This window comes from Sarcophilus harrisii, chromosome 5, assembly GCF_902635505.1.
Source record: "Sarcophilus harrisii chromosome 5, mSarHar1.11, whole genome shotgun sequence".
NCBI lineage: Eukaryota > Metazoa > Chordata > Mammalia > Dasyuromorphia > Dasyuridae > Sarcophilus > Sarcophilus harrisii.
Genome location: NC_045430.1, coordinates 136,485,633 through 136,498,129, shown reverse-complemented (window position 1 = coordinate 136,498,129; position 12,497 = coordinate 136,485,633).

Sequence of the window (12,497 nt, the reverse complement as noted above, 5' to 3'; positions counted from 1 at the left end):
TTTTACCACTAGATTTTGAGTCAGACAACCTAGAATCAATTGACATAGTATATATAAGCTGTTTCTCTGACCTTTAAGTATTACATAAACATAAGCTAATATTTATATCATAACATACTTATCCTAGATATATTTATTAGCTCTATGACTGAAAGCCTTACTTGGAAATACCAATATAAAATATTTCCTGCATATTAATGAGTTTAAAAGACTTTTGAAAGTAATTTTTAATCGAGAAAGTAATATATGTTAGCTATTACTAAAGTTAAAGGAAGTTTTAAGATATTTAGAATATTACTATGGTATGTAGTTCAAGTTGAAAAATAGAAATAAGCTTGCTTCTCTTATATTTGCCCAGGCCTTAGATTTCAGAAGGTCAGCTTGCTTAAGTGGAGATGGTTGTTTAATGTAAAATCTTTTATTTAGACCAGACTACAATCTTGTATGACTGAGAAGATATATTATATGTTTAAAAGTATGGATACAATTTCCAGATCCAAATTTTAAGACATTTAATAAATAAGTACAGGTATTCTTTAATATACAGATCAGAGAATGTTTTAGTAAAGTTGCCCTTGAAAAAAAAATTCCATATGTCAAGTCTTTTTTTCCAAAGATTCCCATTTTAAATGAGAAATTAAGTACCATGTCGGAGGACTCAACATTGAGCAATGGGGGAGGATAAGAATTTTTTTCAATGTTAGACCATGATTATGGAAACACACTTGATCTCTTCTTGGAGTCTCTTTTTATGTGTGTATGTACATATAAAACATAAGTATGTGGTTCTTTCCAAAGACAGTACATGTCTGCTAAGGACCATTTATCCTCATCTTATCCTCTGGGCTTCTAGCGCATAATTTCCTTCTTTGAACTATGCATTCTACTTGCTGTTTTCCAGACACAACATTTTTTTCTCCTACGTTTGTTCCTTTGCAACAACTGTCCTCTGCTTGGAATACATTCTTTTCTTGCCTCTTACATCTTGGAATCCCTGAATTTCTTTAAGATTTAGCTCCAGGGCTTTCTTGATTTTCTGTAGTGGCTAGTGCCTTCTTTCCACAAACCACTTTGTATTCATTTTGTAACTACAAACTTTTATAGTTGATTCTGTTTCCTTTATTAGAATGGAAGCTCCTTGGGAGCAAGACTTTGCTTTTTTATTTGTTTGTTTATCCTCAGTGTTTAGTTCTTCCCCAGCATGGTTCATGGCACATTATTGTTTAGTTGTTTTAATCACTCCTAATTATGTGATATCATTTGGCATTTTTTTTGGCAAAGATACCAAGTGGTTTGTCATTTCCTTCTTTAGCTTATTCAAGATATAAGGAATGGAGGCAAACAGGGTTAAGTGACTTTATCAGGGTTACACAGCAAGTAATTGTCTAAAGTCATATTTGAACTCCCAAAGTTGACTCTTCCTGAATTCAGTTCTGACATTCTGTCCATTGGTTGATTGATAGATCATGTCAGCATCAGATAACTCTATTAATTAGAGTGTAGTGAGAACAAGGCCAAATTCTCAGAAGAAATTTGCATAAGGACTGTATATTTTTCACTGACAATACTCTCATCACAGACTGAACTCCTAAATCTAATTGCCAATTTACTATTGCATATCATTGGTCATCTACAGGGAATTGATAATGCCTGCCTATATCTAGAAAAAACAATTGTATGGGCCAGTTGATAGGAGGTTAAAACATATGAACAGGTAGTTTTCAGATAAAGAAATTAAAACTATTTATATGAAAAAATGCTCTAACACACTTTTGATCAGAGGAATACAAATTAAAACAACTCTGAGATACTACTTCACACCTATCAGATTGATTAATATGACAGAAAAAGGAAAATGATAAATGTTGAAGAGAGTCTGGGAAAATTGGAACACTAATGTATTGTTGGTGGAGTTGTGAACTGATCTAACATTCTGGAGAGCAAATTAAAATCATGCCCAAAGGGCTATAAAATTGTGCTTACCCTCTGATCCAGTGATTCTACTACTAATTCTGTATCTTAAAGAGATCATAAAAAAAGGAAAAAGGATCCACATGTATAAAAATGTTTATAGCAGCTCTTTTTGTGGTAGCAAAGAATTAGAAATTGAGGGACTACCTATCAATTGGGAAATGGCTGAACAAGTTATGGTATATGAATGTAATGGAATATTATTGTTCTAGACTTATGTGAACTGATACTGAGTGAATTGAATAGCACCAGGAAAACCTTGTACACAGTTAACAACAACATTGTATGATGATCAACTTTGGTAGACTTAGTTCTTCTCAGCACTACAATAATCTAAGACCATTCCAAAAGACTCATGATGGAAAACATTATCCACATCCAAGGAAAGAACTATGGAGTCTGAATGCAGATCTAAGCATACTATTTTCACTTTTTTTTTTTTTTCCTTTCTCCCATTCCCCTCCCCCCCCTTTTCTGTTGATTGTCTTTCCCTCATAGAATGACTAATATGGAAATATGTTTAATATACCTATATATTTATAGTCTATATCAGATTACTTGCTGTATTGGGGGGGAGGTGAATAAGAAAGGGAGAAAAATTGGCATTTAAAATCTTATAAAAATGAATGTTGAAAACAAAAAAAAAAATCTAACATGAACAACAACAAAACCATTAATTGTTTTGGATTTGAAATTTGGGAAAAAATTAAAATTTTGAAAATTGACTTGAAATTTGTTTTTGAATACAAATTCCAGTAGTGACAGCACATGTGTGTGTGTGTGTATGTGTGTGTGTATATATGCTTTATGTGAATTAGTGATATCATATTCATGTGTATATATACCTTCTATATAGCAATGTGGTTACTCTACATGGACTGGTTCAATCACCTCACATATAGTTTCAGATTACCAGAAATGGATCACCATCACAAGGCTATGACTCAAATTTCTACTACTGTAGTTGCTACAGTATCTTCAGTGGAGTTTTCCCTTTTATATAAAATTATTCATTATAATTCCATAACTCTTAGATATAAAACATTTATTTAGCAAAACCAAAAAGAACAATATTCATTTTACAGTATAAAGCCAAATCAATACACAGCCTACATTACATTCTCCCACTGATCCATTCATTGACCATCGAGAAGTGTGCTAAGTGGTAGATATTTGGAGAAACCTCAAAGGAAACACAAAATGAGGAAATTCCTTCTTGAGAAACTCACAATTCTGGATTGCAGGCTTCCTTGTTCTTGATTCCTTCAGGATTAACTGGAACCACACAAAATCACTTCTTTGAAAGCTGTTTTCCTTTTCATCTTCAATACTTTCTTGCTGGGCAAATATATACACTTCTTTTATTCTCACACTGATAAAATAGTGACAATTTATTTTAACTCATCTTTAAAAGGGAACTAACAAAGTATTATAGTGTAATCATACTATTGTTATAATGTTATTCTATGTTATTATATTTCTATTTTAGTGGAAATAACTCCTTTAAGTCAGAGAACTGTGAATTTACTCCCCTCTGGGTAATGCTGATAAGGCTAAATCAGCTCTTCATTCAATAGGATACAGCATTTTCCAATTAGCTTTCAATCTATCCATATATCAAGGCCTTATATACAAAGTCTGTCTTTTGGTCTCTGTTTTTTCTCTCAAATCCAAAAGGACAACAGCAAACAAATCACCTCTTACCAAGTGAGAAAGCACCAAAGAGTAAATGTTAAATTAGCAGCTTAGTTCAGCTCTCTTCCAATCAATAGGCTACCATTTTTTTTCTTTAGAAATCCACAAAATAATATTTCCAAAAAATAGACCTCAAGTAAATCAGCTGAAATCTTTCTCTTAGTTGATTAATCCTGCTGGGATATTCTCATAACTTTGTGCTGAGGCAATTGGGGTTATATGACTTGCCCAGAATCACAGAGGTTGGAAGTATTAAGTGACTGAGGCCAAATTTGAACTCAAGTCCTCTTGACTTCAGTGCTGGTGCTTTATCTACTGTGCCATCTAACTGCCCCTCCTGCTAAACTTCTTCTATAATCTTCTTAATTACTCTCTAGTTGACTTTTTGCTTTAGGAGCTTAAATCAGATCTTTGTGATGGTCAGTGACTTCACCTTATGAGATGAAACTTAAAAAATCCAACTGACTGTCAGTTATCCAACTAGCAGTCTTGATTTTATCTTTTCATAGTGTCTAAATAGTTATTTGATATACTGCTTTGTTAGTTTTAAGCTCTAAAATTCTAAAAGCCATTTTATGCAAATGAGCAAAGGAACTACATTGTCCTATTTAGTAATCAGTTTTCTTTAAGAAACTCCTATTCCTCTGGTCTTAAAGGACTATAGGGCCAATTAGGAATTGTTGGTATCTTTGGAAAATGAAAATTCTTCATTACAGAATAAGGCAATGTATCATCAGAAGTCGGAATCACAGCTCAGTTCCACATTTGCTCCATAGGATTTGCTCTAGCAGAAAATAGACCAAAACAGAAAAATGAAAGCTGTTTTCTATAAATTTCCTGAAACTTTAAAAAAAAATTCCTCCATTGGCCAAGTTCAACTACATATAGGTACAAATATATACATGTATATATCTATATTTCATATGGATATACATATATACCTACAACACATATGCTGATTCCCACATTTATTTACTAATTTAATGGATTTAAATTAAATTTTTGTTAATCTTGTCTTTGATTTTAGGATTTGCTCAATTATTTCTTCATTTAAGTATGGGAATACATTGATCTGTTCCTTTTCTCTTTTGCAGATAGTATTTAGAAATATGAAATTTCCCCTAAGGCCAGTTTTGACTGAACACAAAAACAAATGGCATGCTCTTTCTGTTGTCATTTAATGAAGTTATTTTGTGTTATTACAATTTATTCTTTGAGTTATGAATTCTTTGGAATTGATTTTTAGGCTCCAGTTAATTTTTAATCCTTTCTTCAATGATCTTTTATTGAAAATGATCACCGCATTGTGGTCAGTTAAAATATTTAATACATCTGTTTACTTGTTTTTGATGCATTTATATTCGAATATATGTTCAACTTTTGTAAAGATGACATGTACAATTGAGATATACATCTATTTCTCTAAGTTCCCATTTAATAACTGCTAGAGGTTGTCAAATCTAAATTTTCTAAAATTCTATTCAGATCTTTTACTATTTTTTATCTTTTTGCTTAGATTTGTGTAGATCCAAAAGACCATAACATTGTACCATTATAGATTTACTTTCTCTCTATCTCTCTGATTAATTTACATTTTCCTTTAGTTCTTTTGTCATTTCATGAATATCAGTTAAATCTTAATATTAAATTGTGATATTATACACAATAACTATCAGCATAATTTATTTTCTCTGTCTCTATCATTTAAGTTAATTCGTCTAAAATAATGATAGATCTAAAATCATCTAAAATCAAACATGGTGCCCTCTTTTTTGAATTCAGATGAAACTTACTAAATTTTAAAACATCGCTTATTTTAAGTCTGTGGTTTTTTTTTGTTCGTTTCTTCTTAATATGTTTTTGGATTCTGGTTTCTAATCTATTTTGCTGCCTTCTTTTATAGATGTCTATCCTATTCACATTAACAATTATGATCATTAATTGTGCATTGCCTCACATTCTTATAATTTTCTTCTCTTTGTTCCCTGTATTTTCTTTTAAAAGAATAAGATGTTGATAAGACATGAGTGTTATCAGCAGCAGTTCTCTATGCTTGATACAATCTAGTACTTCTCCCCCAACTCTCTTCACTTTTCTTGGCTCAGAACTCAATTACAAATCCTTACCCTGTCCTCCTTTCCTTTTAAATTTGTGTTTACTATCCACCTTCCAAGATTAGAGTTTGTTTTGTTTAGGACTAATTCTCCAAATGTATCCTCCCTCTTTTCCTTCCTATTTCTCTTTTGAGTGAAATGTATTTCTAAATCTGCATATATAGTCTTCCTTGATTTGGCTAGGTCAGGTAAGAGTAAGATTAAAATATTTTTATTTATTTCAGCCCTTCCTCTGTATTTGTTTAGTGTCCTACTTGCAAACCTTAATTATATAAGTTTACATCTCTTTCTTTCACTGGTTTTCTCTAGCACATTCTTTCCTCCTAATCTTGCTTTTCATCTTTTAAGATAATAAAACTATAACAATCTCTTCTTGGTTCCTCTGGTTAGTTTTAATTCTCTTTATATTCTCTAATGACATTTGGGAATCTGAGGAGTAACATATCTCCAGTTTAAATGGAATTCTCTTTAGTCCCTTCTAACTGCTTACTCCTAATTACCTTTTATGTTTCTGGAGAGAATCTCTTAGCCTCATTTGGTCCTCATTTATATTTCCTCAAAATCACCTGCTATTTTCTTCAGATATTCCCTCCCTCCCTTCCTTCCTTCCTTCCTTCCTTCCTTCCTTCCTTCCTTCCTTCCTTCCTTCCTTCCTTCCTTCCTTTCTTTCTTCCTTCCTTTCTTCCTTCCTTCCTTCCTTCCTATAGGAGGAGTAGGCAGAGGAAAAAATAAATCCAATTTTTAAAAATTGTGATGCTTAAGCAGAGGTGGGGAGATAGTACATTTTGGGGAGATTATTTGTCACAAAATCATGGAGTTGGAAGAGAGCACGGTATTCTTTTCAAACAATGAACAAGCCTGTATGACTGAATCACAGATTATAAGAGAATGAAGTAGAAGAACCTCAGAAAGGTAGAAAGTGCCCAGGTTGAAACGAGCTTTAAATGACAAATATAATTGCAAATTTCATCTTGGAGATAATAGGGAGCTAATAGATTTTATTGCATATGGGAAACAAGATCTGAGTCATACTTTAGTAAGACCAGTTTGGCAGTTAAGTGGAGGATAAAACATAGTGGCAAGACACTTGAAGCAAGTAGACTAGTTACGAGACTATTGGAAAGTTAAGAGAGTCTGAGGGTGATAGTTGTGTACTTGCAAAGAAAAAGGAGATATTCTGAAGTCAGAAATGACAAGACTTGACAACAAATTTGACGGATGTATTCAGTCAGAATGAGAAGTCCATGATGCAAGCCTGAGTGACTGGAAAGATATTGATGTTCTACATAATAATAAGGAAATTGTGAAAAGGGAAAAGTTCAGTTTGGGATGAAGTAAATCTACTTAAGATGCTTAGGAGATTCCAGTTCAAGATATTTAAAAAGCAGTTATGTGATTCAGGAATGGATCTCAGGAGAGAGATTATGACTGGAAACAACTGAGATAATCTAGAGACAAGAATACCTACAACAGACCCTTGGGGGATGTTAGTGGATGTAATTTGGATGAGAATCAAGCTAACCAAACATAAAGGAATAGTTAGACAGGCAGGAGAAAAACCAGGAGAACATAGTGACACAAAAACCTAGAGAAAAGAGAATATCCAGAGTATGTAGAAAATGCAGAATATGCAGAGAGACCAAAGAGGATGAAGATTGTGAAAGGCAATTTGAAATTTGGCAATTAAGAGAGCATTCATTGATTTTGACCCAGTGATACGATGTCATTATTAGATCTCTACATAAAGAAAACAAAGAACACATATGTACAAAATATTTATAGTAGCTTATTTTAAATCAACGGGTAGTGCAGTGGAGGAGCTGCTGGGTCTAGAATCAGGAATCTAGCTTCAGACATCTATTTAGGTAGATGATCCTGGGCAAGTCACTTGATTTCGCATCTTCATTAACTGTAATAAATATCATCTATCTTGCAGGGTTATTATAAGGATCAAATGTGATAGTATTTTTAAAAATTATTTAATAGCCTTTTATTTACAGGTTATATGTATGGGTAACTTTACAGCATTAACAATTGCCCAACCTCTTGTTCCAATTTTTCACCTCTTACCCCCCACTCCCTCCCCCAGATGGCAGGATGACCAGTAGATGTTAAATATATTAAAATATAAATTAGATACACAATAAGTATACATGACCAAACCATTATTTTGCTGTACAAAAAGAATCAGCCTCTGAAATATTGTATAATTAGCTTGTGAAGGAAATCAAAAATGCAGGGGGGCATAAATATAGGGATTGGGAATTCAATGTAATGGTTTTTAGTCATCACCCAGAGTTTTTTCTCTGGGCGTAGCTGGTTCAGTTCATTATTGCTCCATTGGAAATGATTTGGTTGATCTCATTGCTGAGGATGGCCAGGTCCATGTGATAGTATTTGTAAAAAGTGCATAACTCAATGCCTGGCAAAGAGTAGGCACAATATAAATGCCTTTTCTTCTCCCCTTTCCCCCTTTCCTCTTGTGATAACAGGGAAATAATAACTAAGAGAGTATGGACATATTGGGGAATGGCAGCACACATTATGCTTTATGAATGTAATTGTATTAATTATTATTCCATAAGAAATAATAAAAGATAGATTTTGTAGAGTTCTGGAAGATCTGTACAAAGTAGTACTACATGATGTAAGGAGTTTTGTACAAGGACAAGAAGATTGTAAAGCAAACAACTTTGGATATTTAAAAAAACTCTGATCAAATCAGTGACCAATCACTATTACTGAAGATGAGTGGTGACACACATTGCCCATTTCCTGACACAGCAGAATGAAACACATTTTTAGACTTGCTTAATACCAGCAAGTTGTCTTTTTTTTTTTTTGACCATGCATATTCATTACAAGTCTTTTGCTTTGCTAATTTTTTCCCCTCAAGATTGTAGAAAAGATGGGAGAAAAAAAATGTCTTGTTAATTTAAAAATAATTATAATTTCAAAACAAAATATGTGTAGATAATTCCAGGATCTATATTTAAAGCCCTAATCTCTCTTCTTAGTTCCAACCCCATATTATTTGTAAAGTTGGGAAGAGACCATTTGTACTATTTAGAATGAGACGTTTCAGTTGAAAGATGATGTTGGAATCCAGAATGCAGAAAAGTGAGCAACAGAAAGAAATGATGCTGACACAATGAGTTCAGGTCACTAACATTTATTTAAATAACATTAGTATAATTTAGATATGCATTATTTCCCTGATTTCTGTATATTATATATTAATTTTCCTGTTAAACTTTCATCCCTGTTCCTCTTACCTTTTCACAAATAAAAATGTTTTGATTTAACTATTTTAATTCTATGTTTACAGGAGGGAATGAAATGGCTAGTTTGTACTTCTAGATATTAAAATTGAACTTGGTATTACATGGACATGCACAGGTGCACACACATGCACGCGTGTGAACTCTCACAGGCACACACACACACACACTCACAAAACAAACAACTTACTTATCCGATTTCCCTCCCCACATCCAAAGTGCCAAAAGGGATGAGAAGGGATGAACCAGCACTTGGATAGAATTTTGACTCAAAATCTGGATCACAGTAAGCCCACACGCTACATTAATTTTCAGCCCACACTTTACATATTTAACCCAGAGCCAAAGTAAATCTTATATGAGCAAGATACAGGACAACAGTATAGCTGAGTCCAAATCAAATGGCTAAATTTAGGCAGAAAACAAACAAAACTAGTCATCCTGAAATTGTGTTTAGTTTTGTATATTTAAAAAAAAAATCGAGAGACTAGATTTTCCAACTTGTAGTTTTATCATTCTAAATATTACCTTCTCAATTGGATCCATACAAGGTGCATTGAAAAATCTAGGAAAACAAACAAATAAAACAATCCAACAATACCAAGTACAAAAAAAGTATACTGATTAATTGGGGAAAGATTGACAATCTGTGAGATACATATCCAGAAATCCCAAAGTTTTTTTTTTTTATTTTTGACCTGGAATACTGAAAGCCTTCTACTGATTCATTCTTCTTTATTTTTCTCTTAATCACTTTTCCAGTTCTTCATTCTAGTCTCTTATGGTGGGAGAATCTCTTTAGAATCAATGAAAATTTGAGATAAAGCTTAGAGCAACCACTTTATAGACATTCTTTTAAAAACACATAAATACACACATGCACAGAATGAGATAAATGGAATATCCCAAATCATCTGCATTTTCTTTTAGATTTTTCCTCTTCATATTTGGATATGATACTCCTTTTTGAGAATCCATTGAGACTAAAAGTGACATGATACACAAATAGCAAAAAATACCCAGAATGTAAGACTTATACATGTTTTACATGAATTAGTTCATATTATTTTTCTCAGTCAAGAGATCTGAATTCAAGTTGTAATTCTTAATAACCATGATGTGTAAACTTGGCCACTTGCCTTCTGTCTTTATGTCTCAGTGTTTTCTTTGATAAGTGAGCATAATAATACTTTCATTATTTACCTTGTAGGGTTGCTGTGGGGAAAGAACAATAAACCTTAAAGGCCTACAAAATTATGATCAACTTCTGAGATAATCACATAAAAGCCTTAGATAATACTCTTAGTAGACAAGAAGATGACCATATATTAATCATTATTTGAGATTTAATTTATAGTGACAATAAAAATTGGAACATATCTCATACTTTGGAAGTAATACTCATCAGCATTTCAACTCATATCAAAATATTAATGGCCTAAAATTTTTGAAAGTTTATTTGGTAGTCAATGGGAAAACATCCAATTTTTTTCATGGGCTTATTAAAATAAAAGTTGTAGTTTTAAGATGATAAATCTAATATTTTAGCACATATATTAGTGTGGAATTTTATTTTTTAAGATGAACATTTATTGTATATTCAATTATAAAAGAAATTATTTTTATAAATCAAAGTAAAGAAATTTAAATTTAATTATAAAAAATAAATTTCAAAAACAAAAGAAAACCAAATTTTTTGGAGATATTAAGAACTCCTAACCACTTTTTCAACACTATCCTTCTACACACAAATATACCCTATACTGGCAGTAAATCATAGGTAGTAGAAATTAGAGAAAGGAAAACCAGTTAAGGAGTATTTCCAACTATCTCCATATTAAGTAATGAAGACATGCTATGGTGGTTATAGTAGGGCAATGGAAAGAAAGAGCTAGATTTGAGATTTTAAATACAGATTTGTTTGAACTAGAGTATGATTTTATATGGGGGATAAGGAGAGGAGAATCAAAAATAGTATTGAATTATCAAGCCTGGGAGAAAAGGCTTATTTTAAAGTATTAAAACAGAGAAGTTAGGAAATATACATTGACTTAAGAGGAAAATTTTACAACAAATCAATTTGACTACAAAATATTCAAGTGGAAAAATATCCAGTAGTCACATGGAGATAGTTCAAGTGGATCTATGTAGAAAGAACTAAGGTTTTGGGACATGAAATTGAGCATGGAAGTACAGAATTTATCTTTTAAAGGAACTTTTTAGAGATTAGCTAAACCAGACCCACTTTACAAATTAGGAAAGTGAAACCAAAAGAAATGGAATGATTAGCTCATTATCATACAGGTTACATGTAAAAGAGCTAGAATTGGAATCATTTCTGCTAATTCCAAATTTAGTATTCTGTTCACTATTTTGTCTCACATTTATTGTTGAATCCAGGCAACAGAATAAGATCTCCAAGAGGTAATGGAGTCCTTTCCCCCAACATACACAAAGTCTAAAGACAATAAACAGATTTTGTTGCATAAACATAATCCTTGGAGTTCTAAACACCTGGGTTCAAATCTTACTTATGACATATAGTTACTGTTTGGAAAAGTTAGTTAGACTTTCAGTGTTCTAGGCAGGTATTTAAGAAAATAGATTTGTTGAATTTCATCAGTAAAAGGCTTCTCAACATCAGGAATCCCACAGATTGATTAAAAATCACAGTGTCACTGCTGCTGTAGATGCTGCTACGACTACGACTACTACTACTATTACTAAATCCCAGGTAGGAAAAAGTGCAGAATAAAAGTATTATCTGACATTGATAAATCTTTTTTAAATTCTTAATTGTATCCTAATCTGATGTTTCTGCTTTATGATCATTTTAATGTTGTATTAATATATTATATAGGGTTTTTTCCCAATGGGACACTCAACCTTATACCACCCCAAATAAAATGTGCATCTGATGCACATTAAGAGGTTGCCAGTTGATACAGCACTGAACCTGGTGTCAGGAAGTCCTAAATTCAAATCCTGCCTCAGACACTACTAGTTGAATAATCCTGGTCGAATCCTTTAATCTCTGTCTGCCTCCATAATTTCTCATCTATAAAATAGGGATAATAATATTATCTGCTTCATAAGGTAGTAGTGAGGATTAAATGAAGTAGATCTTTGTAAAACTTAGAGCATTATATCATGGTACCCAGATCTTATGAACCAGGTTATTTTTTAGGCCTGGAAGGTTACCTAAGCTAGAAACAGATGTAGGGCTTTGAAAAAGGTGGAGGAAAGAGAATGTCATACCATTTGCCTTAGGGAGAGAAATAACCAAAAAAAAAAAAAAACAAAAAACCTAAAAGATACTAGTAATTTAGTAATTACCAACTGAAGTTAAAGCCATCTGGTTTTATGCTTAGTTGGTCTATTCTTCCAAAGTAGACAGACAACTTCCTAATCACCTATTTTTCACTCTCTGCTGTCT